The sequence below is a fragment of the Protomyctophum parallelum genome, assembly GCF_964188405.1.
Source record: "Protomyctophum parallelum genome assembly, chromosome: 6".
Taxonomy (NCBI): Eukaryota; Metazoa; Chordata; class Actinopteri; order Myctophiformes; family Myctophidae; genus Protomyctophum; species Protomyctophum parallelum.
Window position 1 is genome coordinate 12,417,637 of NC_139701.1, and position 15,792 is coordinate 12,433,428.

Genomic DNA, 15,792 nt, shown 5'->3' on the forward strand with positions numbered 1-15,792 from the left:
ACAGCGAGAAAACAAAGTACAAACAGTGAAAACAACTGAAAACACATTACAGAAAAACAACAGAAAAGCAACAGCATCACAGTGAGACAAAACATATACAAGGACCAAAAATATAATAATAAACACATGCAAACCCATGTGTCCATGTTATTAGAACATAACTGATATTTTTTACCTACAGTCATGAAAAGGTGGCAAGTGATTTCAAGTTGTATTGTGCATCGTCTCTACTGTCTAATTCCTCCACGTCCTTCTCATACACATTCATTGTCCATCTGTCATTCTGATTCATTATCTGTATTCCGTAAAGACCCATTGCTAATTCCTTTGTGTCAGTTATGTTTGTATCACCTGCCAATCAAATGTTGCGATTTTCGCTCTCGCACTCCCTCGGTGTGCGTCATTCACAAGAGGATACAGATCTCTGTGTGTGTGTGTGTGTGTGTGTGTGTGTGTGTGTGTGTGTGTGTGTGTGTGTGTGTGCGCGCGCGCATGTGTGCGTGAGCGTTTGGACTGAAGCACTGAGACATGAAGAAACTGAAAAATATACGTTCCCTTGATAATTTATTTTATAAATTTGGACTCAAATAAAGAAATTTAAATGTTTGCGTGTGTGCGTGTCACTCTATTTGAGACAGAGAGAGTGGAAAATAGATAGCTCTTTCAAGCCATACACGAGTACATGGCTTTAAACTTTCAAGCCATTTACTTGAAAAAGTGCATGACTTGAAACGTGGTTAATTATTAATGTATGTTTGTACCTGCATGGAGACATCAAATGTATCTTTTGGGAGCTGAAGTGTTCGTAAACCCCTGCTCTAAACTCTGTAAAAGGGGCTAAATACTGAAGACGGCTCGACATATGTTTAATGTGTGTTTGTGTGCAGACATTAAGATTCTCGTTTGTCATAAACCGGAGAGCTAAGGAGAGTCTGGTGGGATGCTTATACTGTACCATAGCCTGGAGGGATGATAGTTTTGTTATTATAGAAAGGAAAACAAAATGACGTTTATTTGAAAAAACTATTTGAGAATGTACAGTAGATCATTGGCCTTCTGTCAGCGTGCACAAGAAATATGACACTGATTGATCTAGTAGTTGTAGTCGTAAGCGAGATTGGATGTGAACAGAATGCATTATCTCCTGCATCTATAATACATCTCTTGTCAAATGTATACTATGGGCATTTATGCTTGCCTACCGCTCTCCTTTTAACTTCAGATGGAAAGAATACTCAGGTTTATGCTAAATTATTTTCGCTGTGCTGCTTTCATAGCCCTGCTTATGGCAGTGCTCCAGGTATGCTGATGTTCGTCCGTCTGTTATTGTTTTTTTTTTTTTTGTTGCTTGGGTTGATTGAAACTTTCTGAGTGCATTGACATGCCTGAATGATTATGAACGCTGCTGATTTTGTTAAGCCCTTTTTTCCCCCTTTTTTTCTCAGTTCAACCCCAAACCGACCCCGCCTATAGCACCACTCATATGCCAACATTTGCACACAAGATAATATCAAATCGAATAGCCGGATTGCCAGGATGCTTGCTGAGCGCATTATGCTCCTAAACCCGGACCATTTGTGATTATTTTTGACCACTCCAAGGACAAGTAAGATGCGCAAACGCGGGAAGCGAACGCAGCTCGTAAATTGCAATAACAACAATTAGAATAAATTACGTACATTTTTTTTCTTTTTAGTTAGTAATTTTTTTAAGTTTTCTACTGTGTGTGTGTGTGTGTGTGTGTGTGTGTGTGGTTGTGTGTGTGTGTGTGTGTGTGTGTGTGTGTGTGCTACAGCTGCGCCCTCTGGTGGCGGGCGGGTGGTGTCACAGCGGGACAGACACAGACACACACAGACATGATCTGCAGGGTTTCATAGTTAGTGCTCACTGCGTTCGCAAACAGCAATGTCCCTATGTCCACGTACACAACAAGCAACTTTCTGATGGCTACGAAGCAATTTAAAGGCTATGTTGCACAGGTCTAATGTCAAATTCAGAACGATATTCACGCTGCATTTATACATTTAAGAGAAAACTAAAGTGGACATTTGTATAATTTGAAATGTACTGGTTCGGTTCGTTTAGTTAGTTTGATCAAATTCCTTTGGGGGTTAAAGTGGTAGTCTGTGGGGCTTCGCCAATGGTTTAAGTTACTATAAAAACCCAGACTAAAAACCCCAAAGTATAAGTGATCAAACAGCATAAACTCAAACAAATGTCAAGCCCAGATAAGATGGCAGTCAATATGCAGCAGCTGATTAGTTCTGAAGTAGCCTCGGAAACCCAGACGTTTTTATTTCCAGGGAGGAAAAAAAAAGTCTGGGTCCGAGTCCACTTCAACTCGGCATAGAGTAGCGCAAACGTCGATCACTCTCTGCTGATTTCCGATTGTCTGCATCTTTGTTAAATTGACGCACACACGCACACATGTACACACACACTCTCTGTCGCTCTAATTAATCAGTCTCATGTTGCGCAGCTGTGTCTAAATTCTCCCGGCCGATCCGGCCGGTAGCTGCCTATGCCATAGAAAGCATATAATGTGGTACGAGGCGTCAAAAAAACAGCTCCCATAGGATTTTTGTGCTAAAATTGATTTTTTTGCAGATCTTGGTTCTATAGGGTCCAAACTATGAGAAAATGATGTGGTTCAAATTTTCCCGACCCCCACCCCGTTTCTGGGGGGGGGGTCATCTATTTGGGACCTCCCAGAACAGTATGCCAGCCAGTTAATGTCCGATTTTCATAATATTAGAATTGTTTAGTATGTTTTAAAACATTAAGAGTTGATTTCTTAAACTTTTAAAGTGGTCAAAATAATCTTTTTTGACTTTTGGAAGGGGTGTTTCCTCACCTGGGACCTCCCGGAGTGACCCCTGGGCCTATCCCAGTTCTCATTACATTCCTTGCTCTGCTCCTGCTCCAGAATATTGTCAAATTAGATCATAAATTAAGCATAAAAGTATTTGTAGCTGGGCTCTGATATAAAAAAATAGTAGTAGCCAATACCATGGGTCTTCCACAGGGGGCCCATGACCCCTAGGGGGTCCTCAGAGTTACTATACAGGGGCCCACCAAATCATTGTGGGATAGGAACTTTTTTCTTTTTTTACATTAAACCACTTGAACCATACAGTAGCATCCCTTTTCCAAGGAGAACTTTAGCCAACAATAGCTGATCTACAAGGTTGTAGTTTGAGCTTGTAGATCAGCTATTTTCAAAGTAAGATGCCTCAGACCCAAGTGTAGCAAATATTGCTGCTAAATAAAGATCAGCCAAGATCAGCCAGGCTGCTGCTGTCTTTCTCTTTTCTCTTTGTCTTTCTGTTGTCGCCGTCGGTCAGGTGACTGGGAGGGCTACTTGTCATCCTTAGAGGAACTCATCAAGTATTTCTTTGCTCGTGATCTCCTTAAATATGCTCGACTGATGCCAGTCTATCTTGCCCAAATGAACGCTCTTGAACAGGATGACCCAGAAACATGGAACGCACTGAAGTCAGGTGAATTTGTGGTGGCAAAGTCAGAGATACCGTTCACTCATCTCTTCACAGATCAAGCCCTTGAGCAGGAAATCAAGAAGCTAAAGGGACATGGTGGGATGGTTGGACTCAGTAGAGATGAAGCAGCTCTGGACCGACTACTACGACTAGTCACTACCACACCTCATCTTTCTGGTCTAGTGAATCAGTACCTCAACAGCTTCCCAAAAGCTTCCAGGTCTTCAAGGAAAGAACATTATCAGCTCTCAGGAGAGATTGCATTGAGGTCAAGAGAAAATGCTCTCAAGCAATGTAAATTGATTGAGTTGCACTGTGGAGGCAATCTGTTCAAAGAGAACACACCATTGAAGAGTCTGGTTTCATCAGCGCTTGTGTCAGATGGGGCAAAAAATTACATTCTTCCTGGGCCTACACAATTTTCCTGGGCCTACACAATTTATCTGGTGCTGACTGGGTAGGAAAATTTGTTGGAATCTCCAAGAAGACATGGGTCAATGCCTACTTGAGGCTTGATGATTGTCCTGCCATTAACTGCTTCAAGGACCTTGGAATGGGTTCCATTCCTCCTGAGCTTGTTAACGGCAAGCTTCCATCACCATTGGAGTCATTGGAGCATTTTGCATGCCGTGTTTACAGTCCAAAAGGTCCAACAACCTTACCTTACCTTCAAAGGTACATAAACGCAAGATATTCTAATAATATTCGAAATACTTGCAAATCACATATATGGGTGCTGTGGAAGACCCCTGGTATTAACTACTACTCATTTTTGTAAACTTGTAATGCTTAAATTATTATCTAATTTGACATTGTTCTGGAACAGGAGCAGAGCGAGGAATGTAATGAGTACTGAGATGAGTCTGGGGGGCCCCGGGTGAAGAAAGACCCCAACCAAAAGTCAGAAATGATTATTCTGGCTACTTTCAAAGTGTAAGAAATCAACTCAGAATATTTAAAAACCTATAAAACAACCCTAATAATTCGGACATTAATTATCTGGCGTACTATTATGGGGGGTCCCAAAATATATGACCCCCCAAATAAGGGGTGGGGGTCGGGAAAATTTGAACCCCATTATTTTCTGACAGTTTGGACCCTATGAAAGCCAAAAAAGCAAAAAAAATCACTTTTAGCAAAGAAATCCTACGGAAATACACCTCGTACCACACTAATAGGTGGACCCCAGGCTAGTTCTGAAGAGACTGCAGTTAAAATACAGAAGGTGCAAGTAATGAAACTTGAAAAGGCATTCATTGAGGCCTATAAAACCTGGATGCAAACAGGAAGAACAGGAAGAACAGCCTTAAGGTTAGTCAATGCTCTTTGGCCACTCAGAATAGCCAAATGGCATTGACCACGCCTTCAGGTCTTAAGTTAAGTAATAAGACCTGGTACTTAACCCTTTTACTGCTGCCATTTATTGAGAAATTAGGACCTAATTCATGCCAGCATTTTTTTAATTTGAGCTCTTATTTTGAAAAGCCACATTTTGCCTCAACCGGAAGTGAGCTTATCCCTGCCAGCTTTACGTTGCCAAGACAACCTTTGTTTACATGATCGAAAAATGCCGGTACATTTTTGCACTCCACAACGTCGGCTCGTGCCGTCAAAGAAACGCTGTTTTGACCAAAAATGCCATCTGGGACAAGGAATAGGAGATACAGGCGATTGAAAGAAACGGATAGAATGGATTCTTATGGCGACGGTGAATTAATATGAACGATCCAGTGCAGTGCTAACAACAGTGCTAGCTAACCGGCTAACGTGAGTAGCATTATGGCTTGATCAATCATATGCACTAATAAAGGGCAATTGCCGAAGGGCTTCGGCAATGGCAGCAAGCGTTAATATCAAATTAATGCTTCAATTGCCGAAGGGCTTCGGCAATGGCAGGAAGACGGTTAAGACACGCAAAATACAGCCCATAGACTAATTTCACAGCCAGACTCCAGAGTGAGCAGAGGGGCAGAGAGCACCAGTGTGTGTTTGCATCAGACCACACGTGCCTGTCCGTCACACTATGTGTGAATGTGACCATCGGTGACGGTTGATGTGCCCTGAGGTTCAAGTTGGTTATGCAGCCAGTTAGCACACCTCGATACGCGGAGTGAGTTTTCACTGTAAGTGGCCCTCGATTGATGAAAGCATGACAAGGTTGGGTGGTCTCGACGGATGTGTTTATTTGTTCCAACACAGTGAAAACTATAAGGATATAGAATAAATACAGTTACAATCATCGAATAATTTCATAGTTTCACTAATTTAGTGCATTTAGTTTCACTAAAATTCAGTAGTACAATCAACAATAAAAAAGTGTTAATTTATGGTCAATTATAAATACAATGGTACAAAACTCAAGTCATTTCAATTATAAGACAAGTAACAAAGGAAAATGCACAATAACCAAAAGTATGTCCGGTCCCTATGTTTAGAGTACCAGTAGGGGCAAAAGTGAGAGAGAGATAGTTTTGCACTGTTGCCTGCTAATTACAGAGAGAGAGAGAGAGAGAGAGAGAGAGAGAGAGAGAGAGAGAGAGAGAGAGAGAGAGGGAGAGGTGTCTGCTAAATGCTAATTCCCCCACACAGTAACTGTCATTTCTCGACCGTTTCGGACTCGGGGCGGCTCGCCGGAACCAGGCTGGCACCCTGGGCGCGTTCCTGTGGGTCTGGAAGTTCCGGGGACCCCCACACGGAGTTGCACCATTCAGTTCACACGGGTGTGATTTTTGATAGAGATTTTATTTATTTATTTTATCTAAAATGAGTTAATAGCACAAGCAGGCTCTTCACATACTAGAGCATGTCTGAAATAAATGTCAGAGCTGAAATTGACATGTAAATATTAATTAAATGCTTAGGTGTAGCTAGGTGTAATGTTAGATTCCACAGAAGTGAACCTTTCAAGCCTGTTTTCTCAACTGTTTTCTGCAAGACATTACTCCATAAGCCAATGAAGCCATATATCTCCAAAACTGTTGGTTCAAACTGAACAACAATATGTCAATTTGAAGCTATGATCCCCTGCTTTCATATGACATGAAAAAACTATGTAAAAAATGCAATGACCTTGGTCAGAAACTGTCACATTTGAGTGACCTTTCCTCGAGCGCCACCTACAGAAATGTAAACTTTGCACAACATATCCCAAAATATATAATAAGCTGGAGGAACCCTACTGATTTTGTTTACCCTATGCTATGGCCATTCCTTCAGTGCCAAATGTAGGCCAAGATTTGCACATGCTATAGGCAAAAGGTGCACAGCACACCGGCCCTTCAAGGTCAAGGTAAATTACTTTATTGTCTACAAGGGAAAGTTGTCTTGGGCTTTAATTCACTCCTGCTGCAGCCACACACAAAACATTAATGACAAACAAAATACATAACAGAGGGAGACAACATTACACAAGTACATAGTGTGAATAATCTAACCTCTTACAGTCACTGCTGTTTCAGAGCCTCGTTTTAGTTGACACTGGTACAAACTATTTTTGATGTACTTCCACTTCGGTTCATCGTACCTTCTCCCAGAGGGCAGCATTACTGCTGGCACTGCGTGGCACTGTGCCAGCCAATGGGAAAGATACAGAATGAAAAGAATGTATAGCCGCACACTCGTAGCTGCCAATATGCCACACGTTTATTGAGGACACAGAGCAGAAACCAACGTTTCGGACAGGTATACTGTATTCTTCAGGGTATCCGAAGATTTGCCTAAGATTTACACGTGAACATAAATAAAACACATGCATCTAAAACTCTGCTCTTGACACCTATACTACATACAGTAAGAAAGTAAGTAAGTACTGTAGGGTGTGAGGAGCAGCACAACCTATAGGGCCCTCTTCGGACTCTATTTTTAGGCAGGTGGATTAATTGGCCTGAGGCAAGCAGCAAATGGGCGGAATTCACAACTTCTGCAGGTGGTGGAGGTGTGTTTTTCACCACCTGTGCAAGCATGCATGCTATTTTGGATAATTGCCGCCATGCACCTGCTGTGAGAGGTGTAGTAGACGTCTTGTTTGCAATTCAGCAACCCACTACCCACGTGCTTAGACCAGGTGTCTATAGCTAATATGCAAGTCTGCTATCACTTCACAACACGAGATATATAGCTAGATAGCTATACATACTACTCCCGGTTGGTGGACTTAAAAATAAGATATATATATATATTTCTTTATTATATGTTATTCTCTGGTATCGGTAATCGTATCTGGGACATCCCACACATGTAAATGGTTTAATGCTTGAGTCAAAACGGTTGTGCATCATGCCACAAATTGGATAACATTGAAGACATAATATCGTTATCGGTCTATCCTTCCAAAAAAGCATACAATGTACAATGTTTACAAAGTGCTTTACAGTGTCAAGGCATAACCAACAACAATCAAATGAAATGCCTTAACCCATTGATTCCTGAGGCCGAATCTGGGAACGCCTTCTAGGGCCTGACCTAAGGTTTCTGAAAACCTTCAAGTTCTGATGATTTTCTTTTTAAATAGTTATGTTGCTACATGTATAGCAATAGCTGATGAGACACAGAGAGCGCGCCGGCATCAAGGGTAGAACAACGTATACGTTGCACCAGGCGTCAATGGGTTAAAGGCGCAGTGAAATGAAAAAGACGTTTTTCACACTTTTAGACCATATCCGTGGTCATCATATAGGCATACCTAACAATGGATGCCAATTTATTTTGAAAATTCTCATTTCTGTGTGTTTTTATATCAGGTTATATTAGGTCCATAAAAACGATTGCATTATTTATTTATTAAAACGAAAACGTGCTGCGTGATGACGTGTAGAGATACACATCGATAAAAGCCAATAAAAATGAAGCTCACCCGTTTAATTCCCCATATTTGCGCCTCCGTCCATCACAGCTGCTACTGATTACAGAATACTCCGTTTTTATTTCCATTCCAGATAACATCCAGACAGTGTATTACTCGGTTTCAACTTAATCATCACGCTAAAATATGTATCCGAAAACATTATAGGGTAGAAATAAGCCACATAACAGTAAACTGGTTGTGCTGGCCGACCATAATGATTTATAAACAAACAACACCACGCTGTTGCGCATAGCATAGCTAACGTCCCTAGCTACCGTCCCATCGCCTGAAGGGATGCGACGCTCTGATTGGTTCAGAAACTTCAGACCGGTGTTTCATGTTGAAACACCATTTTCATGTTGTTCACCATTTCCGTTTCACTGCGCCTTTAAAGCCAGAGGTAGGTCATTCCAGAGTCTGGGTGCCCGGGCAGCAAAAGCCTGGTTGCCCATAGTGACCAGGCGAGGGGAGGGAACTACCAAGAGAGCCAGACCTGAGGATCTAAGGGTGCGTACTACTGGCCTGTATGGTTTCAGCATACCCGAGATATAGCTGGGAGCCAGGCCTCGCAGGGCTTTAAAAGTAATCAATAACATTTTAAAATCAACTCTAAAAGTCACTGGCAGCCAGTGGAGAGCAGCCAGGATTGGTCTAATGTGGTCCTGCCTCCGAGACCTTGTTAGTAGTCTGGCTGCGGAGTTTTGTACAAGTTGAAGACGGGAGATAACTTTTGTACTGCTATGTTCAGTTTGGTTTCATCACTGGAAATCATTGAACTTTTTCTTAGGCTAAGCCATTCAGGACGGCAACCCCAAGCATTATGTCATACTTTAGCTATTGAAAAATAGCAGATCTACAGGCTTGTAGCTTGTAGCTATTTTTGAAAAATCATGAAAATGCGGCGCAAATCTTTGAATATATATTATTTCGCAGCAGATGTTTTTAATTCAAATATTTGCTTCTGCGGGGGTCCCTAGAACAACATATTTTCAGATGAGGGTTAGCAGCCAAACAAAGATAATTCTGGGGGTCCTTGACATGAAAAAGGTTGAGAACCACTGACATAGAAACAGTTTTTTTCAGAAAACCTTTAGGAATTAGAAGCCATTTTGTTAGAATCGGCCTCAGGTCTAAATAGGTTAAAGTGCTTACAGTAAGTATAGCCTAGTGTTTAAAACAGGAAGACAATATTTACGGTACATAATTCCGAAGCAGTTAACTATGGAATCGTGCATTTCCCATCAGTGTGTTGGTCGGGCACGAGACATCACGTGACATCATCAGGGATGGAGATCCCTGATGTCATCAATATTGGCCAGCAACTCTACATCTGACCTCAAACCCTTAGATCTCCATATATGGAGCTGACCATTTCTGACATTACATATGTTGATCCTTCCCCATACATCCTTCCTCTTCGATGTCTCCCTTTTGACCGATACCTAGACGTAGACGGGCCTGCCCCAAAGTTGTTACTGCAGCCGCGTCCAGCAGCCGGCGAAAATGGTTACACACCGCCATTCAGAACCCTAACCCTAACCCTAACCGGGTTTCTGAATGGTGGTGTTTCTGAATGGCGGTGTTTCGGAATGGGGGTCTGTTCCCGGCGAAAACTACAGTTCTCAAACTGTAGATCTTACCCCCCATGCCAAAAAGCACCAGTGCTCGCCCAGCAGTCTGCTGTCACCCAGGCGGATATGTTGATCTGACCCCCCATTCCATTGGTTCCAGAGGCCACATGAACAGGTACTAAGCACAGACACAAAACAATAACTGCTGCTGCAAGGACCTCCTGCTTTGCGTCCACGCTGACCCAAAGCACCCTCAGCAGATGTCCACTTATAGGAGGTCCACTGGAACCAAAGCACCCTCAGCAGATGTCCACTTAGGAGGTCCACTTCACACAGCAGTCATTATTTTATCTGTCCGCGTGCTATTCTTTTCACAATATGAATTGTACTTATGAACTGTGCATAGGACCACTGTGTTTGTTATTTCTTCCCAAAATCACTTGATATTATCTGCTCTTGGTGTTCTGTTCAAAGTGATGGCACCTAAGAGGCTACATGACATTTACTAAGCACAAGTATTGATTGTCTGTCTTTTACTGTCAACAGACACAATGTTATACACAATGCAGACTTTTTGGGAAGAATGTGAAGCATTAATCTACTCAGATGTTTCAAATGAAGCTTCTGCTACAAGTATAGTTTGCATTAATATGGCAATGATTGTCAGAATTAAGCCCTTTCATGTCAACTTAACCTGCCTCAAATATATTCTGTCGTAAGCCGGACAGACATCGGCTGTCTAGTCATGTAGTCATCTGCTGTCTACTTTGCCATTCAAAGTCCTTCCCCAAGCCAATGAAAACATCCACTTGTGTTTCATCCATAATCTACTTGTAGTCCACTGTATAAGCTTGAAAGAGAGTCTGTCTCGGAGGGCATTTTTGGCTCGACTCCAGTCAGAACACCATGCCGTGTCAGAAGAGTGGGCTTTGAATCACTGAGGGGTCCATCATTACGGGGTGGCAAGAGAGGACGATTCCCAGGATGGAAACGGCGTCTAATGGAATCGAGTGGTGACTGTGAGTGTGAACCCAGGGGAGATTATGCCACAGTCTTTTTGTAATGAGCAGCATAATGGCACGATTAGAGCACCGCTTAATGACTCGGAAATGGCCACCACTGTTGGTGTGTGGACACCCTCTGCTGTACACTATACTGTATGTGTGTTCCCTCCTCCACCATCAGCCCATGATGGCTTTTAATTATTACACAATGTACGAGCCAAGCGCAGTGCGTCCACGATCTCTCTCTCTCCGTTTCTTCTCTCTCTGCTCAAACACTTATGCAAATACAAGCTGCCAGATTTTAAGAGTCAATAGGTGATAGAAAACTTGCACATTAGCTCAACTTGATATGTTGGCTGGAAAGCATCCAAGATAGACTCACATCATCCAATAAAAAATGTTCTTCTCCTTATGTAACCAAACCAGCTAATTAAATCATAATAGGCTTCTATAAATAATTGTGCCTGCCTGAATTGTGTACTTTATTGTTATGATGAATGTTGGATAAATAAAGCTGTATTTCACCTTTGACGTTTGGGCAATTAATTATTGTGCATTACTGTTAAACATGTTCAACCTAAAACTGCTCGGTTCACTTATTTTCATTTTGGGGCCCATACATTGGGTAAAACCTTGCTAATAGGACCACATAATGTGAACACACTCACAATGAGTAATCAGTGGTCACGCTGTATCTGTGTTTTTGCTGTAAGAATGATGTAATTAGTTTGATAGCATACAAATACAGTGCAATATGAAATTAACAAGCCAATATGCATATTAATAAGTTAATAACCACCCATTACTACACTGTGTCAGCTGCTCTCAGGGGAAATCCACTTGACATGGCTTTAAGTATTATGCTTGACACATCTAACAGGATCAGTTGTTATGTCAAGCAAAGGTCCAATTTTCATTAACCTCCCAGGGTGCCACGATTTCAATGTGCCAGCCCAGCAATTACCTGATTGTGATTGACTGGAAAAGGCAGAGGCTTTTCAGCTCCACTGCAAGACACGGGGAGTAAGAATCTCATGAACTCAACCGACCCCTGCCATCATCCCTTGTTCTCTCACCAGTTCCTCTGAGACATTGCTCAGTCAGTCAGTCAGTCAGTCAGTCAGTCAGTCAGTCAGTCAGTCAGTCAGTCAGTCAGTCAGTCAGCCAGCCAGCCAGCCAGCCAGCCAGCCAGCCAGCCAGGCAGCCAGACAGCCAGTCAGTCAGACAGATCTAGCTATCTAGCTATTATTTACCCACTGAGCATTTTTTGGTCTAATAGATGTCTAATATTCGTCTAAAGGGCCGTCTAAAAATGCGATAAAAAACGTCTAACAATGAAAGTCTTTTAGGCGTCTATTCTTATATTTGACGTTGATTAGCGGTTGATTAGACGTCTATCTATAGACGGTCTATAGATAGACGTTTAAACAACCGCTAATCAACGTCAGTGGGTACTGTAGGGACGCAATTTACATGCATTCCTAGCAGTCTCTGAAAACCAAGGCCAGACTTCTCCAAGTAGCATGTGCCTGATTTTTGCACTGGTAGTGCACAGCATGGCAGCTTCGCGTCATGCACTAAATTGACAACAAGAATGTCACGTTATCTCTCAGCTTTTAAATCTGTTTGTTAGAATAGGTACAATGATGAAGGTGTTATAGCTGCAGGACATATCATGCTGGTAGTGTAAGCTCAGTGCTCTGAAATCCAGGATGAATCATCAGATGGACCTGTCTCTCGATCCCTGAACCGATTACGTAAATGCAACAAATGCTACCTCACACAATACAATCCTTAATTGTACAGTCTTAATTTAACTCTCCTTTCATTTGTAAATTACAAATAACTGAGTATTTTACTGTGCAAGCAGATATTAGGTGACCATAATATGATTAGCATGTACTGTATATGCAAGCCTTTTCTTTCTATGGGTGCCTTCAATATATCCCACTCTCTGTTTTGTAGGGCGAAACTCCTTAAAACGAAGGAAGTATATTTATAGTCTTTGTCTGTGGTCATCTAACTAGACATCCATCACACGGATGACTGTTCTGGACATGCCTCTGCTCTAAAGGTTGCAAACGCTACTGATTTGACATTTGAATTCACATCCTGCTTCTCTCTACTATTGCTCGCCACTTTGCCATACTTTATATTGAGCTCATGCACCTTTAACAGAGCACCTGATCAATATGTTATTGCAGCTGTCAAAGACATAATCTTGAGATCCTGGCCAGACGGGCTGACATTCCCTTCTCTCCACGGTGGGTCCCATTTGGCAGAGCGTTCACAAAATCGGAAATCACTGGATGTGACATATGTGAGGTGTGTAGTTAACAAAGCCAAACTCTCACCCTGGTAAAGGTTACCGTCAAATATCACCTGGTCAAACATTTGCTGCAGGGGCTACAAAGTGAGCAGGCGCACTCCCCGGGAGTGTGGAAAGAAAGTGTACACACTACGTCACACACCATTAAAACGCCTTTAAATTGTTAATTACAACAAGTGATTTCCCCAGCCAATTATCCAAATGGCGTGGTGAAACATTGCAAGACTATCCTGAAAGCGCGCTGTATATGCCTCATGCATTGGTAATGACAAAAAAAGAGAGGTGCAAATTGCTTTTTTCCTCTCCTCAGAGTTTCGAAATTGCCCTCGCTGTCTTTCCCATTTGTCTTTTATGCCTCCTAGTCCTGATCACTCACTAATGGTAGAAAAGAAATGACTCCTTGACAGCCAGAGATGTGATGTGTCTGTATAAGGAGAGAAACCAACACTTTTGCATGTTGGTAGACATCATTCATCAATTCCAAGTCCCAGGAAACTATAACGGAATGCATGACTCTTTTCTGCTTTTCTCCGTCGTTGTGCTCTATAGTTACTAGACCTGTACGTGCCCGTCGGCCACCGACCTACTGGAGAACGATGCAACTTGGGAACCTAATGATGCCCGTTGTCAACTTGTCATAGCACCCGTTTTAACTGTCTGTCTGTGTCCCACATGGAGATCTCTGTATCTGCCAGTCTGCCTGTGTCTGAAGAGTGCAAACTGACTGTGAAAAGTGGAGTGGTTAAGTAATCAATTTGCAGGTGTGGGGTTGCCATGCCAATCAATTGGGTGAGGCAGAGGCTGGAAATTGCACAGGTGAAGGGACCTCCAGCAAGGGCAGAATCCATTTGTTCCGGCCTACGAGCCGGCCGGTAAACACCGTCGGCCGGTCGTTTTAAGGGTCGGCCGGTGCGATAGGTCGGCCGGTCCGTGGGTAGGTCGACCGGTCGTTTGATATGTCGACCGGTCCGTGGATAGGTCGTGGGTAGGGACCCCCAGGAACCCCCAAATGGTAACTCTGTCATTTCTCTACCGTTTTGGACGGGGGTGGGCTCGTTGGAATCGTGTCGCCCCCCTGGGGGCGTCTTTGGGGGTCTCAAGGTTCGGGGACCCCAGGGACCCCAGGGACCCCCAGGAACCCCCAGGAACCCCCAAATGGTAACTGTCATTTCTCTACCGTTTTGGACGGGGGTGGGCTCGTTGGAATCGTGTCGCCCCCCTGGGGGCGTCTTTGGGGGTCTCAAGGTTCGGGGACCCCCAGGGACCCCCAGGAACCCCCAAATGGTAACTCTGTCATTTCTCTACCGTTTTGGACGGGAGTGGGCTCATTGGAATCGTGTCTTTGGGGGTCTCAAGGTTCGGGGACCCCCAGGGACCCCCCCATGGTAACTATAAATTCTCAACCGTTTTGGACAGGGGTTTGTTGGAATCGTGTTGCCTCTCTGGGCGCATTATCGGGGTTTAGGAGGTTCGGGGACCCCCACATGGTAACTCTTGACATTTTCATGATAGATCTTTATTGATGGGAGGGAGACAGAGAACCATTTATATTGATCTGCATATTCTTCTTACTATAGCTCTCTCTCACACACACTTTTCACCCCCGTCCAAAACGGTAGAGGAATGACAGAGTTACCATTTGGGGGTTCCTGGGGGTCCCTGGGGGTCCCTGAACCTTGAGACCCCCAAAGACGCCCCCAGGGGGGCGACACGATTCCAACGAGCCCACCCCCGTCCAAAACGGTAGAGAAATGACAGAGTTACCATTTGGGGGTTCCTGGGGGTCCCTGGGGGTCCCCGAACCTTGAGACCCCCAAAGACGCCCCCAGGGGGGGCGACACGATTGCAACGAGCCCACCACCGTCCAAAACGGTAGAGAAATGACAGAGTTACCATTTGGGGTCCCTGGGGGTCCCCGAACCTTGAGACCCCCAAAGACGCCCCCAGGGGGGGCGACACGATTCAAATGAGCCCACCCCCGTCCAAAACGGTAGAGAAATGACAGAGTTACCATTTGGGGGTTCCTGGGGGTCCCCGAACCTTGAGACCCCCAAAGACGCCCCCAGGGGGGCAACACGATTCCAACGAGCCCACCCCCGTCCAAAACGGTAGAGAAATGACAAAGTTACCATTTGGGGGTTCCTGGGGGTCCCTGGGGGTCCCCGAACCTTGAGACCCCCAAAGACGCCCCCAGGGGGGCGACACAATTCAAATAAGCCCAACCCCGTCCAAAACGGTAGAGAAATGACAGAGTTACCATTTGGGGGTTCCTGGGGGTCCCTGGGGGTCCCCGAACCTTGAGACCCCCAAAGACGCCCCGACTCGATACCGGGCACTGCACTCCCTGTGGGGGTGTGGAACGAGTGTGTCGAAGTTGAAGTTGGTGGGGCAAGCGGTTGTCGAGTTACGTGCATTACAACCGTACACACAGTCACACACACACACACACACACACACACACACACACACACACACACACACACACACACACACGCATGTGCACACAGAGATGTGGCGCATTTATAGTAGGATGTTTTGATCCAGTCAA